General features: G+C 45.3%; 1 protein-coding gene and 1 pseudogene across 5 annotated transcripts in view; both read right to left on the bottom strand.

Annotated features, from left to right (window-relative positions):
* Positions 1 to 21,944, bottom strand: part of PLEKHA6 (pleckstrin homology domain containing A6) — a 1,624,617-nt gene that overhangs the window by 514,200 nt on the left and 1,088,473 nt on the right. The gene's annotated exons all lie outside the window — the stretch shown is intronic.
* LOC141130444 (5S ribosomal RNA) lies at positions 6,565 to 6,682 on the bottom strand (annotated as a pseudogene).

Raw genomic sequence — 21,944 nt, 5'->3', positions numbered from 1 at the left:
CCTACCCAAAAATCCCCTGGCCCCAATGGCTTGCCATATTCTTATTATAAAACCTTTCTACCAATTCTTAGCCCACATCTAATTTCCCTATTCTCCTCCCTATTCAAAGGTACCGTACCTCACCCTCAATTCCTTCACGCCCATATCTCTGTAATCCCAAAACCTGGTAAAGACCTCTCCCTCCCAGACAATTACAGGCCCATTGCATTACTCAACTCAGACTACAAAATATTTACAAAAATCCTAGCTAATCGACTATCCCACTTGATCCCCAGGCTTATACATAAAGATCAAGTGGGTTTTGTAACAGCCAGACACGCGGGAGACAATACAAGACGCACTATAGACCTTATTAAACTATTAAACAAAACAACACGCCCAGCTCTAATACTAAGCCTGGACGCTCAGAAGGCCTTTGATAGGCTCAGCTGGCCCTTTATGTTTGCTACACTCTCTAATTATGGTTTCGAAGGTCCCTTCATTGCCGCATTGCATGCTTTATATTCCCGCCCTTCATCCCAAGTCCAATTATCTCCCTACTTATCACCAGCTTTCTCTCTAAGTAATGGTACTAGACAGGGATGTCCACTATCCCCCTTGCGTTTTATTCTTTGTCTGGAACCCCTGGCTGCAGCCATCCGCATTCACCCTGACATCCGTGGGGTCTCATTATGTCAAAACGAATACAAACTGTCCCTATTTGCAGATGACATTCTGTTGACCTTGACTAGACCCCACATTTCCCTCCCAAACCTGTATGCTCTGCTTAAAGAATTTAGTTCCCTTTCAGGCTATAAGATCAACACAAGCAAAACGGACGCTCTGCCCATACTCATCTCACCCTCAGATCTTACCGCCCTACAACAAAATTATTCATATCATTGGTGCACAAAATCCCTCAAATACTTAGGAATTTATCTAACCTCCTCATATTCAAGCCTTTACCAGGTCAATTTCCCCCCTCTCTTCTGTGACATTGACTGACTCTTGCGACAATGGGACACATATCCCATATCTCTCCTGGGTCGCATCAATGTCCTGAAGAGGTCTATATTGCCGAGACTCCTCTATTTATATGAGACCCTACCGGTTCCCGTCCCAATGTCACAACTCAAAGCCACTCAGAGGTCATTCCTTAACTTTATTTGGCACTACAAAGCCCACGGAATAGCTAGTTCAGTTGTACTCGCCCCTAGGTCCAGAGGTGGGTTGGGAGTTCCAGACCTTCTCAAATATTACTTTGCTACCCATCTAAAGCCGACCATAGTCTGGTCGCATAGAAAGGCATCCAGTATCTAGTCGGATATTGAAATGAACGTAACTTGCTCTGTCCATCCTTGTTCCATGATTTGGACAAATCTAGAGTCCTCTATAACCCAACTTAGAATTTTATGCTTACATGCGATGATTTTCACTCTTCCTATTTGGAAAAAATGCTCCCGTCAGTTCTCCCATTCATCCCCATGTCCACCCCTGTTAAATTTGCTGTTTAATCCTGACATGCCGGATAGTTTATCATACACTCGAATGCTTCCATGGACTCAGGCCGGAATTTTTCAACTCCGAAGTCTCGTACACCCACTCACCCACACACTTTTATCCTTTGATAAAATTCAACGGAAACACCAAATCCCTAAACATTTATTCTATTCTTACCTCCAAATTAAACATTACTTTAGCTCCAAATCCCCCACCCTCACCCTAGACAAACCCACTCCTTTTGAACTTTTATGTGCCCAGGGCCCATACCAAACCCATCTTATTTCAGAAATTTATAAGTATCTACATGAGGTTCTCCCACTCTCCCCCACATATCATACCTACATGAAGAAATGGTCCCAAATCATCAAACAACCCAACCCCACCCCTCAACGGCAGAAAATATGGGAAGTTATGTCCAAATCCTCACGATGTGTAGGGAGAGGGAGACGTCCTATAAAATATTACTATTTTGGTACAGAACTCCGGAGGTCCTACATAGAGACGACCCTAAGGCTCCCCGGGTATGTTGGAGATGCCGTGCTGACACCAGCTCCCATTTTCATGTTTTTTGGGAATGCCCCATTATCCAACCCTTCTGGTCCTCTATTCATACATATTTACAAAACCTTTTTGAAGCTAATCTTCCCTTAAACCCAATCCACTTTCTCCTAAGTTTGCCAATTCCAGGCCTCCCTAAACATGCCCAAAAATTAGCTGACTTTATCCTTTTGGCAGCAAAACGAGCATACCCTTGAGATGGTTATCCTCACCCCCACCCACCCTCTCACAAGTCCTGCAAATATTGGAGCAAATTCGCAGAATGGAACACCTCACTGCTACTATTCATGATACACTTCCTCAATTTTCAAGGATTTGGGATCTATGGGACCACACAGAGCTCAACCCCGGAAATACACTCTCTAATAGCACAATATTCTCTTGAACATATAGGGTAAATGCTTGTCCTGTCGGCCCCATCCGCATATTTTCCTGGAGATTCCATGGTGCACCCCCACCTTCCCCCCTTCTCTTTTCCTTTGTGGGAATCCCATGGAGCGCCTCTGTCTGGTATAGGCGCTCCTGAGACCCCGCTAACCCCGGACCCAGTGAGCAACGACCCTTATGATGTGAACTACTAATATACCTAGACTGCCCCCTCCCTGGGTCCCTTCCCACCTCGATCCCTATCTACACTTCCTTCTCATGATTTATATACCTGTCATTTTGTTAACCTGTGAAATTTGGTAACACTGTGGCCTTGCTTTTGAAATCTCAACTTATGCTAAATACTTTTCGATTTATTGTACTCACTTTGTACTAACAATTGTTTGATGTTACCTCTCTTTTGTATTTTCTTTGAAACTCTTTAATAAAAAATACAATTTAAAAAAAACAAACTCCAGATTGACCATCGATTATCAACTGCCTACCATCCTCAAACGAACCGAAAGGGTAAATCGCTGTCTAGAACAATATATCCGTTGCTACTGCACTTACCTACAAAACGTTTGGCATGAGTTACTTCCCCTAGCAGAGTTTGCATACAACAATAACAGTACTACCACAGGTTGTGCACCTTTTTATGCTAACTACCGTTTCCATCCCTCAGCAGATACCTACCAACAACCCTGCGGCTGAAGATTTTATCAACACCTTAAAGAACCTCATTCCTCACCTACGCGATAACATCACTAGAGCTCAAAGCAGACAAAAGGCCTACTACAATCTTCACAGGAGAACTCCACCCTCATACAAGATCGGAGATTTAGTATGGCTATCCACCAAACACCTTACCCTTTAGATGCCTTCACGCAAATTTAGTGGATTTTTCATTGGTCCTTTTCCCATTCACTCAGTGATTAACCAGGCAGCAGTGAGGCTAAACCTACCGTCGTCCCTACGAATTCATCCGACCTTCCACGTCTCCCTGATAAAACCCTACCATCCCAACACCTTCCCCAGCCGAGTTCCAATGCCTCTACCGCCAGTTGAGGTTAAGGGCCAGGTGGAATACAAAATCGCTCAGATCCTGGACTCCCGGCTATAGAGAAACCGCTTACAGTATTTGATCCATTGGAAGAACTACGGTCCACAGGATGACTCCTGGGAACCCGCCTCCGAGGTTCATGCCCCACAGCTTGTCCGCCTCTTCCATTCTCACAATCCTGACAGGCCTGCTCCCTTGGCCCCCAGCAGGGGTCCCTCGGGGGGGGTCCTGTAATATCCTTATCTGGAGGCTCCGACATCTCTTCTGTAATGTCTTTATACCTCCACTGGTGGCTCCGACATTTCTCCTGTAATGTCTTTATCCCTCCACTGGAGGCTCCGACATTTCTCCTGCAATATTCTTAACTTTCCACTGGGAGCTCTGATATCTCCACAAACTCTGTCACAGATTGATGAAGTCACAACTACATCACCCGGCTCCTCCTCTTGTCCCTACTTAAACAGCTGATGCCATTTGCTTGACGTTCGTGCTAAGAACCTGATGCCAGGTAAAGATCTTCAACAGAAGACTGCCGTCATCTCTCTCTATTGGGCCGGTCAGAGACCTTGACTTTCATCTCTCTTTTGGGCTGGTCAGAGCCCCGACTATCATCTCACTTTTGGGCCGGATAGAGCCCCGTCTTCCACCTCACTTTTGGGCCAGACAGAGCCCCTCCAACTTCCACTTGTTGGGCCGAACAGAGCCCCTTCCTCTCTAGTAGTCAGAGACTCTCCTCTGCCCTACCCACAGTCTACTTACTTTGCCCGAAGAAAACCTTACCTGTTCCTTTCCACATAGGAGACCAGTACATCTCTCAAGAAGCCACTGGATGACCCCATCTCCAGGAATCCACTCACTGCAAGTATCTTTACATTTCCTAAAACTTTATTTCTGTGTAGTGCTACTAAGCTTAAGTTGCCTCTGAAGCTCCCCGTCGTGGCTGTGTATTGCCACTCTAAATAGTCTTCCTACCTGATAGCTGTTAAGGTTAAAGTTAACTGTTAAGAATATAGTATTCATAGACTTCCGAAGCTGTGATCCACACAATCCAACATAGTTCACTGCCTGAAGCATTACAATCGGAGGATTAAGCCACGTTACCCACTGAATAAGCTATGAACCAAAGAATGCGAAGCGAATGGTTGTTGAAATAATACAGATGAGGCCGAAACCTGGCCTTTAATAGTACGCAAGGCCAGCTTCATTTCTAACCCTATCTATAGAAGTCAAGAATTTTACCTATGCCATACTTCCTGGGGTGCCAACCCCTTATTCACAGCAGGAGACATATGCTTTCCAGACACTATAATCTATGATTCTGGAAGCCAGCTTTTCTGCATTAACCAAGGTAAATACCACTGGACCTGACAGCCCACGCTTCTTCAGAATGTGGGTCTCAATAGCAAAACCATTAAATTTAGCGTTTGTAGGGTAGGATGGAATACTGGACCTTGCGAAAGAAGGTCTGGACGTGGTGGTAGGGTCCATGAGTCCCCTACCGCCATCTTTATGATCTCTGCAAACGAAGATCTTCTGGGCCACAAGAATCACCGATTTCCCTTCCTGCTTGATCCTGCAAAGCAGTCGTGGAAGCAGCAGAAAAGGAGGAAAAGCATAAATAAGTGAGAACTGATTGCCCGGGAATACTAAGGCATCTGTTCTGCATACTAGCGGATCCCTTGTTCTTGACACAAAGTTGTCGATTCTCTTGTTGAACCTGGACGCAAATAAATCTACGTCTGGGATCCCCCCACTTCTGCACATTTCCAGGAAGATATTGGGGTGAAGGGAATATTCCCCCCGGGAACAACTGCTGGCGACTCAAGTAGTCCGCCTGCCAATTTTCTATTCCCGGAATAAAGACTGCCAATAGGCAAAGTACATTGTTTTCTGCCCAAGTTAAGATATTATTCATCTCTCTCTGGGCCGCACGACTTCTCGTGCCCTCCTTGGTCATTGATATAGGCCCCTACTGTATTGTCGGATTGGATCCTGACAGGACAATTCCGTAACCTGAGCGTCCAGGCCCTCAGGGCCAAGCGTGCTGCCCAGATCTCTAGAATGTTGATGGGCAAGGTCATTGTTAACATCTTCCAGGTAACTGGTAGGAAAGATTTTCCCTTCTGCAGATTCTTGTTATCAACCACCAACTGAGGCTTCGGCACACCCTGGAGGCAGATACATTGGGAAATCTAGAGCTTGGATCTTCTTGTTCCAAGCCGAAAAGATACTGTTTTGCAGAAGCCTCAAATGAAAATGAGCATAAAGAACGGCCTCGAATGAAGCCACCATCTTTCCCAACAACCTCATGCAAAGTCATATAGAAGGATTCTTCTTTGCCTTGACCACCTAATCAGTTCCTTTATGGCCCTGATCTTTGCCTGGGGAAAGAATACCCTTTTCTGGGCTGTATCAATAATCAGACCTAGGTATTCTAATTTCCTTGATAGTTTTTTAAGGAGGATTTCTCTAGGTTGAGAATCCAACCTAGGTATTCCAGGTAGTTGACTGTAGATCATACTTTGGTCTAAGCGGCCTACCAACTGGTCTATCAAGGGCAGATCGTCTAGGTAAGCTATAATTGTTATACCTTGGACCCTTAATCCGGCTACAGGAGGGGCCAGGACCTTTGTAAATACTTGAGGAGCAGTAGCTAGACCGAAAGGCAAAGCTACAAACTGAAAATGAAGATTTTCTACCTCAAAACGTAGATATTTCTGGTGAGCGGGAAATATAGGTACATGGAGGTATGCATCCTTGATGTCTAATGACACCAGAAGTTCTCCACCTTGTAGGATGAAGACCACTGATCGGATTGACTCCATGCGAAAAGAGCGGATATTCAGAAACCGGTTTAGATCTTTGAGATCTAGGATGGGTCTGGCACACCCATTTGGTTTTGGTACCGTGAAGAGGTTTAAATAAAACCCCAATTCCTGCTCTTGCATGGGAACCACTAAGATCAATTTTTTGAGACAAAACATGGTCCGGTGCTTGAAAGAGAGACTTCTTTTCCTCTGGAATTTGAGAAAGAGACGGGGACTTTCGGAACTCAAGTTTGTATCCTAGAGTTATGGAAGAAGTCACCCATCTGCAGCCTACTGCACCTGGTATTCACAGGTGGTCCCCCGTCCAGATACTGACCAGGCCCGATTCTGCTTAGCTTCTGAAATCAGACGAGATCTGGTGCTTCAGGGTGATGTGGCCGTAGGCTCTCGACACTCTTTCTAACAGACCCGTGAGGACTGCATAAGTCTTCCCCCCACTCAAGCGAGCGGGGGCGCCCCCTCACAAGGAGGCTCCAATTACCCTCTTAAAATTGACGGCGGAGCCCGTCATGACTGCCTGGAGGCAGATGCTCCTGACACTGGAGAAGGAGCTTGTTTAAATGAAATACGATTACTCCTTTTCCTAACTAGCAAAAAGGTACTTTTTCCACTAGAAACTTTTTTGGATGTATTTATCCAAATCTTCCCCACACAGCCGTTCCCTGTGAAAAGGAAAACTAGCCAGGAGCTTTGCATGATGCTTCGGCTGACCAATCTTTCAACCACAAGATTCTATGCCTATGCACCAGCCCAAGTGTAAGGCACAAGGCTTGAAGAATAGAATCTCTCATGGCGTCTATTGCCAAACATAATGCCGCTGGTAACTCAGCTAAATCCTGGCCTGCTGATCAGGAATAACTTTGAGCACCTGTTTAAACTGGTCTCTCAATGATTGGCATACACCAATTGCTTCTAGCAATGGAGCCATTTAAAAGTACAGCTGCGCTGGACGTTGCTGCACGCCAATGCCGAGCTAAGCCACGTCCTCTCCGTGTTCCCACTGTACCCCCCCCCTCTTTTAAAAAAAGAGTATTTTCCCACTCAAACGTGGGCCTCCGATCTGACAGGATCTGTGTGTGTGTGTGGGGGGAGGGCGATGAGGAGGAGGGCTATGACAAACCGCCGCATAGAGGCAGTGGAGAATGGAGCGGCAACGGATGATTGTTCTGGCTTCTCCCTCTACTCAGGGAGAGGGGGAGAGATTTTGTCTGGGTGGGGTTTTTTTTTTAGAGAAACCCCCCCCCCCCAAAAGCTTACCGGAGTCCTGTGACTGCTAGCCGGAAGAAGCTGCAGCTTCTGCTGACACAGCATGATCTGAGAAAGCATGACAAGGTATGTGCTCTGTACAGCCCCCAGTGGTGACTTTTAGGCAAGACAACATTTACTTTTTAAAGGAGACAATTCATAAGAAACTTTAAAATTCTTTAGAAGTCTCCACTTACCTTTCCCGCCGCAGGGATTTCTGTGGTAAAACCAACAGACCCAATCTTCACCACTCACGATGGGCTCTGTTTAAAAAACCTTCAGGAACTGGGGCCCCCTTTTTATCGGGGGATCCGTACTCCTGGACCTGTAATAGCACCCCGCCAGAAAAAGCTTATGGCTGAAAAAACCAAAAGCACTGGAACCCCCGGGTCCAGCTTTCTAGAAAGAGAAACGTTACAGGCTAAACCTCAGCACAGCACATCTTTACTCATGACCAACACCTTAGACACTGGTGAAACAACTGAAGTACTCCCAGTAGTGGGAGGGGTTATATAGGGAGTGGACTTCCTGTCTTAGGTTGTGCCAGTGTCCATCACCTTAAGGTGGCCTAATACCCACATAGTAATTATTATTATTATTATTATTATACAGGATTTATATAGCGCCAACAGTTTACGTAGCGCTTTACAACTTGAGGGTAGACAGTACAAATACAATACACTTTGATACAGTAGGAATCAGAGGGCCCTGTTCCTTAGAGCTTACAATCTAAGAGGGAAGGTCAAGAGATACAAGAGGTAATAACTGTGGGTGATGTGCTGATTGAGAAGATAAATGTACAGTTGTTAGGTGGGGGCCAGATAGGCTTCTCTGAAGAGAAGAGTTTTCAGGTATCGTCTGAAAGTGGATAAAGCAGGAGAAAATCGGACCGAGTGGGGTAGAGCATTACAGAGGATGGGGGAGGCTCTGGAGAAGTCCTGAAGGCGAGCATGGGATGAGGTGACAAGGGAGTTTGAGAGCAGGAGGTCTTGGGAGGAGCGAAAAGAACGATTAGGTTGGTATTTTGTGACTAGGTTAGAGATGTAGCTGGGGGCCAGGTTGTGGATGGCTTTGTAAGTTATGGTTAGTATCTTGAATTTAATTCGGTGACTGAGTGGCAGCCAATGGAGGGATTGGCAGAGGGGTGTAGCAGATGCTGAGCGGTTTGTGAGGTGGATGAGCCTGGTAGCAGCGTTCATGACGGACTGAAGTGGGGATAGCCTATTTAGAGATAAACCAATGAGGAGGGAGTTGCAGTAGTCGAGGCGGGAGATGACCAGGGAGTGGATTAGAAGCTTTGTGGTGAGGAAGGGGCGTATCTTGGAGATGTTGCGGAGAGTGAGGCGGCAAGTTTTGGATAGTGATAGAATGTGGGGTCGAAAGGTTAGTTCAGAGTCCAGGATTACACCTAGGACCTTGGCGTGGGGAGATGGGTTGATAGTTGAGAAGTTGATATTGACAGGGAAATCAGGGGAAGTGGCACCTGAGGGAGGAAATATCATGAGCTCGGTTTTGGATAGGTTGAGTTTGAGGAAGTGATGTGACATCCAGGCTGATATGTCTGCTAGTAAGTTGGTAATGCGTGAGGAGACAGATGGAGAGAGCTGGGGGTTGGAGAGATAGATTTGGGTGTCATCAGCGTAGAGATGATATTTAAAGCCGTGGGAGGCAATCAACTGACCCAAGGAGGTGGTGTAGATTGAGAAAAGGAGAGGTCCAAGAACAGAACCTTGGGGGACCTCAACGGAGAAAGGAAGAGGAGAGGAGGAAGAAGAGTTGTAAGTGACACTGAAGGAGCGGTGGGATAGGTAGGATGAGAACCAGCGAAGAGTACAGTCACGGAGACCAAAGGAGTGGAGTTTTTTGAGGCGGAGGGGGTGGTCCACTGTGTCAAAGGCAGCAGAGAAATCCAGGAGATGTAGTACAGAATAGTGTCCATTGGCTTTAGCCATTAGTAGGTCATTTGAGAGTTTAAGAAAAGCAGTTTCCGTGGAGTGTTGAGGGCGAAAACCGGACTGAAGGGGATCAAGAAGTTTATTCATGGTCAGATGGTCGCTTAGTCGGTGGTAGACCAGTCTTTCAAGAAGTTTGGAGGAGAAGGAGAGTAAGGAGATGGGACGTAAGTTGTTGAGATTGGTAGGGTCCAGTGAGGGCTTTTTAAGTATGGGGGTGACTAGCGCATGTTTTAGAGAGTTTGGGAAGATGCCACAAGAGAGGGAGAGGTTGAAAATGTGAGTTAGAAAGTGTAGAATCGAGTCAGAGGGTGAGCGTAGCATTTACGAGGGAACAGGATCCAGGGGGCAGGTGGTTAGATGAGTGCTAAAAGTTTAGCAACCTCAGTAATAGTAGCAGGGTTGAATGAGGGAAGTAATGATTGTATCTGTGGACATGGGGTGTTGCATGGGGGAGGTTTTTGCGCATTGGTGATCTCCTCATGAATTGTATCAATCTTAGTTTTGAAGTGATTGGCAATCTCCTGGGCAGTGAGTGAGTTGGTGGGTGGAGGCAGTGGAGGACAGAGTAGTGTGTTGAACATAGAGAAGAGTTGACGTAGACTGGATGAGAAGGTGTTAATGAGTGTGATAAAGTAGGTCTGTTTGGCAGTGTGAAGGCAGGAGTAGTATTTTAGGAGGGCAGATTTATATTGTGTGAAGTCTTCCTGGGTCTTAGTCTTATGCCACAGGCGCTCAAGAGCGCGGATACGTTTTCAGAGACTTCTGGTGTCATTTGTTTGCCAGGGTTGTAGCAGTCGGGGCCTAATTCTGCGTGTAGTGAGGGGGGCAAGCTTGTCTAGGGAGGAAGACAGTGAGCTGTTGTAGATAAAAGTAGCTAGGTTGGGGCAGGACAGAGGTGAGATTTTGTCATAGAAGTGATCAGTAGCAGAGTAGAGAAGAGAAGGGTTGAGGTGGTGAAGGTTTCTACGTGTAACTGTTAGGCGGTTGGAGGGAGAAGAGGTGGAAGACAGGGAGAGAGCAAAACTAATAAGGTGGTGATCAGAGAGTGGGAGTGGATTGTTGGAAAGGTTGCACGGAGTGCACAGATAGGAGAAGACAAGGTCAAGGGTGTTGCCGTTGGAGTGGGTAGGAGCCTGTATTCATTGCTTCAGGTCAAGCGATGAGGTTAGACTGAGAAGTTTAGAAGTAATAGTAGTGTTGGTGTTAACAGGGATTTTGAAGTCCCCAAGAATAATTGTGGGGATTTCAGAAGAGAGAAAGTAGGGTACCCAGGCAGAGAAGTCATCAAGAAAGGCTGATACTGGTCCAGGGGGCCGGTAGATGACAGCAATTCTTAGAGAAATGGGAGAGAATAGACAAATGCAATGTGCCTCAAAAGAGGAGAGTGTCAGAGAGGGAGGTGGGTGAAGTACCTGATAGGTGCTGCATGGGGCTAGAAGGATTCCCACTCCACCTCCCTTCCGTCCACTTGGTCTGGGGGAGTGAGTCCAGAGAAGGCCCCCATGGGAGAGGGAAGCAGGAGAAATAGTATCTGATTCATGAAGCCAGGTTTCAGTAATGGCAAGTAGGTTAAAGGAATTTGTGATAAAGAGGTCGTGAAGGGCGGTGAGTTTGTTGCATACAGAACGTGCATTCCACAGGGCACAGGAAAAGGGGGGGCGGGTTTTGGAAAGAGATATAGAGACCAAGTTCTGTGGGTTGCAGCTCCTGCCAGAGGGTGTAGGGGGATGGGAGCGTTGGGCAAAGACAGATGATGGTGGCCCAGGGTTTGGGGATATGTCACCAGAGATTAGGAGAAGCAGGAGGGTGAGGGAGGTGATGTGGGAATGTGATTTATGTGAAGGGGCATGTCTCAGAGTACTGGAGGTTTTATCAGTATATGGATGTAGAATGAGCAAGAGTTGGTAGGAGCAGTAGTAGGGAGAGGACAGAAGGCAGGGTGATATGTATAAGCAGGCGGGTGGAGAGGGGGGGTAAAGGTAAGAGAGTTTGAGGAGAGAGGACAGGAGTGTCAGAAGCAGTGGTAGAGAGTGCATGTTACAGAGTGGAAGGAGAGCTTATTAGAGAGACAGGGTCACCTGCAATCTGTTTCCAGACTGCTGGAATTTGTTTGCTTCGTGCAATCACTGAAGTGCAGAGATTGAAGTGCATATCACTTGTAGAAAGAATCACTTAGAGATAGAAGCCTTAAGGATAGAAGCCATTGCAATGTGCTCCCCCAGCAATGTGCTGACCCCTTAAGGATGCTCAAATTTATACTGTTATAAGGGTGGAGTTGAAGTAATTAATCATGAGTGACTATAAGAATGCCTAACAATCAAAGTGGACTTTTTGCTTCTAAAGTCAGAATAGCAAGAGGCCAGAGGCCAAGATAAGATCAACACATAAAACTTAGGTAAGACAGTCCAGAGCAACAAAAAATAATGTAATTACTATGGCTCGGTATCCCTTGATGTACGATTAAGAAAAAAGGCTAAACAGCCAACGACTCTTGAACCTGTCTAAACCCCAATTCATTACTCAGGAATCAAGGCCACTGAAGATATTATAGCCCAAACAGTAGACAATATACATTAATATGGGTCAACTGCTGAATAAGAAAAATAAGTAATAATAATAATAATAATAATTACAGGGCAATCTTTCAACCTAAAACATATTAGTAACTACAGCCTGTTTGCTTACTTGGACTCCTGCAAGTCCTTCACAGTTTTGTTTAGTAACTAGGTTACTCAGGAACAACAATGGCTTATAAGTTAATTCAGCTTTTAAAAGAGAGAAGAGAGAAAGCAGAGGGGGGAAAAAGAGTAAGTAGAAAAGTCAGTAGAGAAAGAGATGAGAAAATACAAGGAGAAAAGTATGAATATCTAAGTACCAGGCTGACACCCTTTTATGCAGGGAACTGGTATCTCTCCATCCAAATCAAGTGGATTCTGAAAGGTATTTCATCCAGGGATTTCATGCTTTCTCAAAGTAGGCCAGCTTGTCCCGAAGGATAGCCACCATACGTTCATTGATCGTGATCCATGTAAATTTTTCCTTTAAGGGATCAAAAGGGAATCATGGGTGACCTCCAGGATCGCGCAATGGATATCCTAGCTGCCATATATATTAATGCGATTAGGCGTCTTATGTGTCCCCTCCATCAGCCTCCCCAAGAGAACCTGCTGTGTAGACTTTGTTAGATTCAGTTGAATGAGGGAATAGAATTATATGTGCAGGTCCAGAACCGCCTTACTTAGCTGCACGTCCACCAAGTGTGAAGGACCGTTTCCTTCCTGGCTGCAACCACGAAAGCACCTGGAGGAGGTCCCACGAGACAGCAGACACCAGTCTGACTTGAAATAGATACGATCGCAGTAAAACTTTATAGTTCGCCTCAATCAGGGAGGCATTAATATAAGATTTGGAATTGAATTGGGCCAGTTTCCCCCATTCTGCTGCTTCTACAGTATCTCACAAAAGTGAGTACACTCCTCACATTTTTGTAAATATTTTATTATATCTTTTCATGTGACACCAATGAAGAAATTACACTTTACTACAATGTAAAGTAGTGAGTTTATAGCTTGTATAACAGTGTAAATTTGCTGTCCCCTCAAAATAACTTCACACAGCCATTAATGTCTAAACCGCTGGCAACAAAGGTGAGTACACCCCTAAGTGAAAATGTCCAAATTGGACCCAAAGTGCCAATATTTTGTGTGGCCACCATTATTTTCCAGCAATGCCTTAACCCTCTTGGGCATGGAGTTCACCAGAGCATCACAGGTTGCCACTGGAGTCCTCTTCCACTCCTCCATGATGACATCATGGAGCTGGTGGATGCTAGAGACCTTGCGCTCCTCCACCTTTCATTTGAGGATGCCCCACAGGTGCTCAATAGGGTTTAGGTCTGGAGACATGCTTGGCCAGTCCATCACCTTTACCCTCAGCTTCTTTAGCAAGGCAGTGGTCATCTTGTAGGTGTGTATGGGGTTGTTATGTTGGAATACTGCCCTGTGGCCCAGTCTCCGAAGGCAGGAGATCATGCTCTGCTTCAGTATGTCACAGTACATGTTGGCAATCATGGTTCCCTCAATGAACAATAGCTCCCCAGTCCAGGCAGCACTCATGCAGCCCCAGACCATGACCCTCACACTACCATGCTTGACTGTAGGCAAGACACACTTGTCTTTGTACTCTTCACCTGGTTGCCGCCACACAGGCTTGACAACATCTGAACCAAATCTTTCTTAGTCTCATCAGACCACAGGACATGGTTCCAGTAATCCATGTTCTTAGTCTACTTGTCTTCAGCAAACTGTTTGCAGGTTTTCTTGTGCATCATCTTTAGAAGAGGCTTCCTTCTGGGACGAAAGCCATGCAGACCAATTTAATGCAGCGTGCGACGTATGGTCTGAGCACTGACAGGCTGACCCCCTCACCCCTTCTATCTCTATAGCAATGCTGGCAGCACTCATACATCTATTTCCCAAAGACAACCTCTGGATATGACACTGAGCACCTGCACTCAACTTCTTTGGTCGACCATGGTGAGGCCTGTTCTGAGTGGAACCTGTCCTGTTAAACCGCTGTATGGTCTTGGCCACCATGCTGCAGCTCAGTTTCAGGATCTTGGCAATCTTTTTATAGGCTAGGCCATCTTTATGTAGAGCAACAATTCTTTTTTTCAGATCCTCAGAGAGTTCTGTGCCATGAGGTGCCATGTTGAACTTCCAGTGACCAGTATGAGAGAGTGAGAGTGATAAAACCAAATTTAACACACCTGCTCCCCATTCACACCTGAGACCTTGTAACACTAACAAGTCACATGACACTGGGGAGTGAAAATGGCTTATTGGGCCCAATTTGGACATTTTCATTTATGGGTGTACTCACTTTTGTTGCCAGCGGTTTACAAAATTAATGGCTGCGTGTTGAGTTATTTTAAGGGGACAGCAAATTTACATTGTTATGCAAGCTGTACACTCACTACTTTGCATTGTAGCAAAGTGTAATTTCTTCAGTGTTGTCACATGAAAAGATATAATAAAATATTTACAAAAAAGTGAGGGGTGTACTCACTTTTGTGAGATACTGTAACTCTTCCCCCAAGTACTGTTCCCAACGTACCATATAAGGTAGTTTAATGAACCCTTCATATAGTGTATATCATAGATATATGACCAGTATGTTTATCCACTGTGCTACACAAATATTCCATTGGGGTTGAGGAAGTCAAGTCACTAGTGAGTTTAAGAGTGTTCAGAAAATGAGTAATTTGGGAATATCTAAATAGCTCCCCGGTGGGGAAGAGGTACTTTGCCTGTAATGTGCTTCTAGATAACATTCCTCTATGGTCGCTGAAATCTGCGGGACAGAGAAAACCTTTGTTCATCCACCACTCAAATGTAGAAGGACTGATACCCGGAGGGAACATTAGATTGCCCAACAAAGAGGCCATTGAGACCCGAAGGGAACATTGGATTGCCCAACAAAAGGGGCCACTGGGGTATGGCGGGAATTGAATCTATCTTTTTGCCAATCTGTCCCATAGCCCCAGGGAAAAAGACAGTGTCTGACATAGTATATCCAGTCTGTCTCTGCTTTCAGCCACATCACGTGACTAATTGGAGTAGAGGGGAGGTGAGAAGATTCCAACTGTATCCACAACGTGTTAACCTACTAGGAATGAAAACGAATCAGTTGCTCCAGTTGTGCGGCATAATAATATTTGGTTAAATCTGGGACCCCCAGGCCTCCCCTCAATTTAGGGGTGAATAGCGTGCATCTGTTCACTCTAGGTCTTTTGTCCCCCCCCCATATAAATTTCAATACCTTCTGCTGAAATAGATGTAAATCAGACATATTATTCTTCATGGGTTAGCTAGGTAGAGTATTCATTTTTACAGAACCACAAGGGGGGGCTAGACGTTCATCGGGTGAGGCCTGCTTGTAGGTTCTTATATGGGGGGGGGGATTTTTATGATATAAAGAATCTATGGAGGGGGTGAGATGTGTGCCCAAGTGAGGAAGTGCAGTGATCTGCCATCTGAATGGGAAATTTTGTTGCAGAGAGAACTGTGTCGTCGTTTTAAGTTAAGTTGACTTGGCATGATTTACCCTCAGTCCAGAGATCATCATAAATATCGCCAACTCCCAATACAGATTGAGAATGGAGGTGGTCGGGGACGATAAAAAAATTAAGATGTCATCGGCAAACAGGGCACATTTACGCACCCTGTCTTCGCAAGGTATCCCCCCCAAGGTATTCGTGTAATGCCGTATTTTGATAGCTAGGGGTTCCAGTACTAAAATAAATAGAATGGGGGACAGTGGGCAACCCTGCCGGGTGCCTCTATGTGTGGTGGGGTAGTCCGAACTATATCCCTTGACCGACAGTCTAGCGATGGGCTTGCTGTATAATGTGCTAATGATTGTGAGGAAACTCTCACCAAATCCAAAGCGCTCTAAAGTATAAAACAGGTATTCCCAGGACAGGGAATCAAATGCTTTGTGTAGGTCAAGAGATAATAGCATGCCTTTCAGCTTACCCATCCCGTCCCAATTTGATTTAAGCACCAAGATTATGTCCAGCAGTCACCTGGTTTGATCAGGCGCCTGTCTGTGCGGGACGAACCCCACTTGATCAGGGTGAATGTATCCAGAGAGGAAGGTATTCATCCTATTCGCCAGTATTTTGGTCATAATTTTGAGATCAACATTGATGAGCAATCGCGTGGTAGTTTTTGCAATCCCCACGACCCTTTTCTGGTTTGGGTATGACATGCATGAAAACATTATTTTCGTAGCTAGGCAGTGGAGTGCCCCGTCTGATGTCATTAAAAAAAGAGCAAAGATGACCTTTCGTAAATTGATTACATTATTGTATAATGCCCCTGTAGCAGTGGTCAAACTTAATTGGATGGTCCCTGAATTTTTCCCGATAGCCAGGGGGATGCGTCAGGGCTGTCCGCTATCTCTATGTTATACATGTTCCCATAGCCATGGTATGATCTTCCTACACCTGGCTCTCTGCTTCTTGGCTTGTTATGCCTGGGGTGGGGGACAGTAAGCTTGTACTATTTAGTTATAGAACTGTACAAATAATTGTTTTTAGATATCGAGGTTTATGAAATTTATTGTTTATTTTTTATTCATGTAGAATATGCCTAAGCTCCTGAAGAAGCGTTCACAAGCTCAACATGTAGGGCTGAGCTGAGTCACGGCACATCTCCTATTCTTCATGCTACATTTGATGTAACAGTATCAATAAATTACAATCCATGATTTCTTTAACCAGTTGCCGCCCGCCCACCGTCAAATGACGGCGGGATGGTACTCCTCTCATTCTGAGTCGCCGCTATATGATGGCGTCCCAGAACGGCCGCTCTTGCGTGCCCGCAGGGTGATCATGGCCGCAGCATGTTGCTAGGACACGGTGCGACTTCAATCCCTGTAAAGAGCCACGTCCGCGGCTCTTTAACCATGTGATCGGCTGTGTCCAATCACAGCCGGTCACAGGTAAACACGGAGATGCCGGTAATCGGTGCTCCTCGCCTCACACTGACTGAGTGTGCGGCGAGGAGAGCAGATCAGCGGCATCTCCTCGCAGGGTGACATATACACATTTAATCAGGGCACTGATCATCAGTACCTACAATTAGTGCCCACCAGTGCCAGCAATCAGTGCCCACAAGTGCCACCAATCAGTGCCCATTAGTGATGCCAGTCAGTGCTGGCTATCAGTGCTGCCCATCAATGCCCATCACTGCTGTCCATCAATGCCCATCAGTGCCACCCACCAATGTCCATCAGTACCGCCTATCCGTGCCGCCTATCAGTGCCCACCAGTGCCGCCTGTTAGTGCCCACCGGTGCTGTCTATCAGTGCCCAGTGCCACTTAACAGCACTCATCAGTGCCACCTAACAGTGCCACCTATCAATGCCCATAAGTGCAGCATAGTGCCTCCTCATCAGTGCCACCTAATCAGTGTCCATAAGTGCCTCCTCACCAGTGCCCATCAGTTCAGCTTATCAGCACCCATCAGTGCCGCCTCATCAGCGCACATCAGTGCAAACCCCTAAACACTGCACGCAAGTCTGGCGTAACTTGCCACTTTCCCCTGATTGGTAAAACTAATTGGTTCAAAATGAAAATTTTCCCCCTATTTTTATACATTTTCAGGAACTCAACCAATTTGGATCCCCAAGAATATTATACAGGCAATTGACAGGGTAATATAAAAAGGGCATTTTCACGCTAGCAAGGTATGTGGTGTGTCCCCTACAGTATAATAACGGTTTCTGGACCATCAGATGTATTTTTCAGCCTTTGTAGTTAGGCTAAGATTAAGTGCCATCCTCGCTGCATCTATCTTATGCCTGAAGTCAATATTGGGATTTTTCTTCTGTTCCCACAGTAGCTCACCTACCTCCCCCTCCTGTTGACCCATGGTAGAGCTGCACGATTCTGGCCAAAATGAGAATCACAATTTTTTTGCTTAGAATAAAAAAGATCACGATTCTCGCGACAATAAATCTTTCACAGCATACAAAAAAAAATTGGGCTAACTTTACTGGCTAGTTTTTTTTTGTTTTTTAAATTCATTAAAGTAATTTTTTCCCAAAAAATTGCATATGAAAGACCGCTGCGTAAATACAGTGTGACATAAAATATTGCAACAACCACCATTTTATTCTCTAGGGTCTCTACTAAAAAAAAAAAAAAATTTTATATATATATATATATATATATATATATATATATATATATATATATATATATATATATATACACACATATATATATATATATATATATATATATATATATATATATATATATATATATATAATGTTTGGGGGTTCTAAGTAGTTTTCTAGCAACAAAAAATAATGATTTTAACATGAAACCAACAAATGTCAGAAAAAGGTTTATGTTTAAGTGGTTAAACTTTCCTAACTTACACATGAAGTCTGTTCCATTGACAAATTGTTACAATATTTTCTAGTTAAGTTCACTGCTAAAGAGTCTTGTGATTCTTGGCAGACTGCCCGGATTTTTTCTTACTTTCTGTTGTCGGCTGTGGCTTCAGAAGAGCAGAGAGAATTCTTTGCATAGTAAGAATCATGAAACACTTTTTTCAAGATCGCAACGGGGAAAAAATCGTGATAGCGATTCTTGACGATTAATTGTGCAGCTCTAACCCATGGTTATTTCCCTCTACCGTTTCGCCCTATAAGCTATTTGAATTTGTTTGCCCCGATTAATCGCCTTGAGTGCTGCCCAGTTGACAGTGGGAGACGTATCTCCAGGGGTATTCTCTGCGTAATACTGGCATAGGGAATTTTCCACCTCTTTGAATACAGTAGGGTCATTTAGTAATGAGGCACTGAGGTGGTCGGGCTTTCATCCACAGCTCTCAGACCATCATCTGGACTGGCGAGTGATCTTGTCCACGGTGTTACCAATATCTGGGCCTTTGTTATGAACGGGAGAAGTAGGGATGTCAGGTCACCTGTATCCAGGTGACAGATGCACCCCATTGGGGTCAGAAGTGCACCGCTATGATAGTGGACCCTAAGGCTGACTGCTGCGGATGGAACTCGGGGTGGTTCAGGAAGGCAGGTCCCCTGGAGCACCAACATGAATCCCACAGTGAGTTAGAGCATAGATTCCCCAGGGTGCGGAGTCTCAGAGCCAGCAGGTGTTCACCTGAGCCTCTAGTGGTGAGGATGGACTGGGCTGCAACTGGCTCCAGGTCGCAGCCCCCAGGGTCTCCCAGCTCACGCTCACGGTAGGCTACAGGAGGATGGAGGGAAACAGCAGCCCAGGACAGCAAGGGATAGTAAGGAGGTAGCCAAATGTCGGGGCGACTAGCAGACAAGGATAACAGAGAACACGCCAGAAGTCAGGGTCACAGGCAAACAGGGATAGTCGAGAACGCGCCAAAGGTCAGGGTCACAAGCAGACAGGGATAGTCGGGAACATGCCAAGATCGGTAACAGAGACAAACTTAGAGCACACGACAAACAGGAAGCCAAACACACAATATTGCACGGCAAGGCAGGCTTGGAGAATAAGGTGTTAAATAGTGGTTCCTGTTGAGGCTAGGGTGAAGCCACACAGAGGGAAGATTACGTAAGCATGCAGGTGTGAGAGTACAAGCCTCAAGGCTGATACACAGACCAGGTAAGAGACAGACAGGTCATGAATGTATTACTGCAAGGTCATGACAGGGGACAGGGTGAATATATCTATATGGGAGTTTGTTTTGTGAACATGTGAATAAGGCATATAATCTTTAGTTGTGGTGTGGTTATCTCTCCAGATGTCAGTGAGACCATAGGAGTGTAGCAAACACACCAACTTGGTACTCTGTTTAGGAATATGTTTCAGTACAGTTTTGAGGGAGCTTGTCCAAAATTTAGGCCTAAGCAGTGTTGCCGTCTTCCCCAAAGATTATATGACCAGTCGCGTGAGGCATCAACATACCTAGCATTTCCTTGAAAGAGATGGTCTGTCCAAAATTTGGGCCATAATACGAGTTAAATTTAGTTCACGCTCGTTAATTTTAGCATTCACCAAGATGCATCTGCCCTCCTTATCATGTATTATTCATTTGGGGTGAAAGGTACTCTCTTGGCTATGCATACTGCCATCCTGCTCTTTTTATCCAAGCCATTAGATAAAAGTGAGTGGGATATTTAGGTAGTTTGGGGACAAAGCCAGAGAGAATTGGGTCGTCTATCCCTAATTTGTGATAGTATTGGAAAGCCAATGTTCATTTAGTAGGGGAATTATGAGTCAGGATTTTAAATTTAGTCAGTATTATTTTAGTCATTGTGGTTCAGTAGTCTGTGCTTGCTTGTGAACAATACCAATCTCATTGGTGGGGATTTTGGATTTTTGCGATCTGGAGGGAGAGACTGCACTGGTACAAAAGTGAAGGTATAGAGTAGAAAGAGAAGTACCAATAACAGAAGTATTGACCTCCACCTCCTGTCTGCCTGCTGCCAGTATGTAAAACTTCAGCAATATAAACATCCACATTTCGTAAATGTAAGGCTTGTTATGGGGACCAGCACCCCTTGGTTGTGGCGAAGCTGCCGACAGCAAACAGCTAAGGGCAAGTTTGCTATAAGTGGTTGTCTCGGCCCACCCCTCTTCAAACTATTTTAACTAAGTTCGAAAGGGGGTGAGTGAGAGGGATAACCAATTCCTATACTCTCCCTCGGGGGAGAGAATTGCTTCACTCAATTACTTGTAACGTTAGTAACTCATTATAAGTATGCAAAACTGCAACCATTTATAAATAATATTGGTTTAACTATCAGGTCCTCTTGGAATAAACCATTTCACTGAAAGTCTCTGGCATGACTCTAGGTTCCTGGTAGGCAAGGGTTCAGAGGAAAGGGAAGGGGTAGGTAGACTCAGTGGGGACTGAGCATGGAGCATGGCTGGGTAGGAGGGGGGGCATGGAAAAAACTTCTGGCGCAGGGGAAGTATAGAGAAGGGGGGAACCATGAATGGAGGAGTATATTGGACACATCCACCTGACCCCATAACCCTGCCATGCGGGTCATGTGCGGAAGCAGTGGTAACGTGTCCAATTAGACAATAGCTGCCACTGCTGAGGCAAGGAGTTGAAGTCTGCAATTGCAAGAAGTGGTCCTTCACCATCAGATGTCACCAAACCAGGAAAGAGTGAAACCCTACCCAGTCAGTTCAAGTTGATCGTTTTGGTTGTGACCACAGCAGTGAGATGTCGCTGATGTCCTGGTCGATGGGGAGTTCCTGGAAATCAGACCCAGGCTGAGCAACATCTTGAAAGTTTTGCAAAGGAATGTGTCTTTCCCTTATATGTAAAAGGAGATCCTAAATGGAAATGACCAGCTGTATTTGATCTGGCAATTCATCAGATGCATCAGTAGTGGTTTCAGTGATTGCCACTTTTGAAAAGTCAGTTGAGAAATATCAGCGAATAATTGGATTGGCTGCCCCAATAAGGGGATGTCCTGTCGAGATCTGGCTACAATCATAATTTTCTTTTTGATCCTGTAAAAATGGGGTTTAACAATGATACTATATCTTGGGGCAAGCCATCTGATCTGGGAGCAGTTAAAGCCTGATGAAAGCAGTCCAGTTCCAAGTGATGTTGAGATGTCAGGTATCAGATCCTGCATCAATGTATGAAGTGCAGGCTCCAGGTCTGTGACTGTTTCCGGGAAGCCTCGGACCCAGAAGTTATAGCGGCAAGATCTATTCTCAAAATCCTCTATCTTAGCCTGAGCTTGATCCAGTTGGTCTTGTAATGTGTTGATCAGGTTAGAGTTCTGAGTCACTCATTTCACAGTGCTGCCAACTATGGATTAAACAGAATCAAACCCTTTGCCTATATTCTGAAAATCTCCTTTTAGGTCAGCGGTTATGATGGCGCATGCTTTAGAAAGTTCCTGCTG

Source organism: Aquarana catesbeiana, linkage group LG02, assembly GCF_042186555.1.
Source record: "Aquarana catesbeiana isolate 2022-GZ linkage group LG02, ASM4218655v1, whole genome shotgun sequence".
In the NCBI taxonomy this organism is placed as follows: domain Eukaryota; kingdom Metazoa; phylum Chordata; class Amphibia; order Anura; family Ranidae; genus Aquarana; species Aquarana catesbeiana.
This window is presented reverse-complemented; position numbering and strand designations above follow the sequence as displayed.